Below are 3,058 nucleotides of genomic sequence, written 5' to 3'. Positions count from 1 at the left end.
GATCTAGATTAGCTTTTCCAATCACACATCTAGTTGGGAAGGGTTGTTATCGGGATTAGTCGACCGGCAAAAGCAAGCCATCATCTGAATAAAACCTGGCTCTATTTACACCTATGTATATAAACAACATAAATAAATATGATATATGAGTAGATCGAAGCGAGGGAACTGACTGGCAAGTGTGATCCATCACCCGGCTTTGATCTTTTTATGCAAGAACACACATCAATCAAGGCAAGGTGATTTTGATCGATTGAAGTGGGTCATCTCCTAGCTTGATTGACATACAAACATGCATCTCTCTCCCTCTCTCTCTCTCCCTCCCTCCCTCCCTCCCTCCCTCTCTCTCTCTCTCTCTCTCTCTCTCTCTCTCTCTCTTCCTCTCTCTCTAACATCCTAGAGTCAGCTAGGGCAAGGTGATTCCGACCAGCCTAGGTGGGCCATCACCTAGCCTGACTGACTGACACCAAAAGAGCAACAAAAGTAAAAAACTCACCAAAAGAAGAAGAAAGAGGAAACCCTCACTCTTCGAAAATGACACTCAAAATTGTCTTTTTGCAAAGAATGTGGGGTGGGTCCCTTTTAATAACCTATCCAAAACTAGTGCGCGGTATCTCAAGCGACTACACGATAGCTCAATGACCTTGATTGAATATCCTAAAACATCTAACAATCTTGGTTACAACATGTGGCATCATAAAAAACACTACACGGTAGGGTACCATACCTTACGGTGTGCTGGATACCGCACAGTGTCAGCCTACACCATGTGGTAGATCAAGGAAAATAACATGCGGTGTTGTGGGGGTTGAAGGTCACTGTGCCTTTACCTCGGTTATGTACAATACTCAAACACATATATAAATGAATGAAAAAAAAGATTAGGGTGTTCTGCACCCACCAAAACATGTGTGGCTCTCTATTTCTCTCTCTCCCTCTTCCATTCTTGCTTTCGTTGAGAGCACTCTCAACTGGTATCATAGCTTGGGTGATCTAGCTGAGCATGCGTGAATGCGTGGAAGCTCAGTAGCTCTGTGGGAGAAAGGAGAAGCTCTGTGGGTGACTTTACTTGCATCCGAGTGTGCAGAGACCTTGGAGGAACCTTTGGAAAAGTCACTTTGGTTTTGCAAAGCGGTTTTGAGAGCCTGTTAAGTGTTTTCAAAGAAAAAAGTCGTTTTTTGAGCTTTTCCCTATTCCGTTTGATGACAGAGACTCCGTATTGACTTGTAGAGGCAACTATTGCTTGCTTTTGGTATCCACTTCACTTCAGGAGCTTGGAAACACCTTCATTCTTGAATCTGGGATCATTTCATTGGAATTCTGACTCACTATATCAGTTCCTACGTTTTTTTGCTTGGGTGTTGGAACTCAAGTTTGGAGCACTCTCAACTGGTATCAGAGCTAAGGGATGTGCTTATTCAAAAGAAGCAGATTAAACCCTTGGCAGGGATTAAAGCTAAGCCTGCAAATATGTCTGAGGATGATTGGAATGAGTTGGATTCATTAGCAAAGTCTACTATTAGACTTCATCTTGTAGAGTCAGTTTATTTCAAAGTAGTAAATGAGTAGACTACGAAAGATTTGTGGAAGAAAATGTGTGCCACTTATGAGAAGGAAACTGCCTCTAATAAAGTTTACCTCATGAAGAGGTTGTTTGAGCTACAGATGAAGGAAGGGGTCTCCATTGCTTCTCACTTGAATGAATTCAATATTATTTTCAGCCAGCTTCAGGCTCAGAAGATGAATTTTGATGCGGAGACAGGCAATATTTCTCTTATGTTCATTGCCATCCTCATGGGATACCTTCCGTATAGTTGTTAGTAACTCCGCACCTAGTGAAGTACTGAAATTTAATGATGTTGTGGGTAGCTTGTTAGCCGAGGAGATTAGACGGAAGTCTATGGACGGCAACAAGTAGGATGTAGCCTTAAATGTGCAAAGGGGTAGATCACAGTTCAGGGGGAAGTCCCAAGAAAGAGGGAAGTCTCGTAGCAAATCCAGGGCACAGAACATTGAGTGTTACCACTATGGCAAGAAGGGCCATATGAAAAAGGATTGCTACAAGCTGAAAAGAGAGCAAAAGGATAAGAAAAAGAATGCAAATTGGGGTGCAAATCAAAAGAGAGTCCAAGGGAGGACAAAGGAAAAGTGAAGATCGAGGAGATCAATGCAGTCACACACAATAGTAACAATGATGTTCTCTTCATGTCTACTTTATCTGCAGACTTGCTTACCACTTCAGATGATGCATATTCCCAGGATTGGATTTTGGATTCTAGTGCTTCATTCCATGTTACTCCCCATAGGGAATGGTCCTCCACTTATGACAGTGAAAAGACAGGTTGTGTGCATCTTGGAAATGACTATGCACGTGACATAGTGGGAGTAGGTGACATAAAGTTTTATTTTGCCAATGGGTTTGCATTTATTTTGAGACGTGAGACATGTGCCTAAGTTGACCAAGAGTCTTATTTCAGTGGGTTAGCTAGATGATGCTGGTTTTCACACCACTTTTGGCTTTCAGACTTGGAAAATTCAGAAGGGCTCTATGCTTTTGGCTAGGGGTGCCAAGTGTGGGACTTTGTATCCCTTACATGTATCAGGTGTATTTGATCATGTTGTTGCAATAACCGAGTAGCAAGGACTTCTTTGTGGCATTGCAAGTTGGCGCACATGAGCCAGAATGGAATGAAACTCTTATGCTGTTTGGGTTATGTACCGCATTTGAGTTTCTCTGATTTTGAATTTTGTGAGCACTATCTCTATGGGAAGTAGACTAAATCAGCCCATAAACGAAGGGGAAAGAAAGAGTTTAAAAAGCTTGATTTGGTGCATTTAGACGTATGTGGTCCCATGCCTACACGATCATTAGGCGGGGCTGAATACTATATGTGACATTCATTGATGATGCAACTAGGAAAGTGTGGGCTTATGCTATAGCTCAAAAGAGTGATGTGTTCCAGGTATTTCAGAAATGGCTGGTTTGGTTGTGAATCAGTCAAGTAGAACGCTTAAATGCCTACAGACTGACAATGGTGGAGAGTATCTCTCTCATGAC

The sequence above is a fragment of the Dipteris shenzhenensis genome, chromosome 18 (genome assembly GCF_047967505.1).
Source record: "Dipteris shenzhenensis isolate YYH24624 ecotype China chromosome 18, Dip_SZ_1.0, whole genome shotgun sequence".
Classification (NCBI taxonomy): Eukaryota; Viridiplantae; Streptophyta; class Polypodiopsida; order Gleicheniales; family Dipteridaceae; genus Dipteris; species Dipteris shenzhenensis.
Note: the sequence above shows the minus strand (reverse complement) of the source record.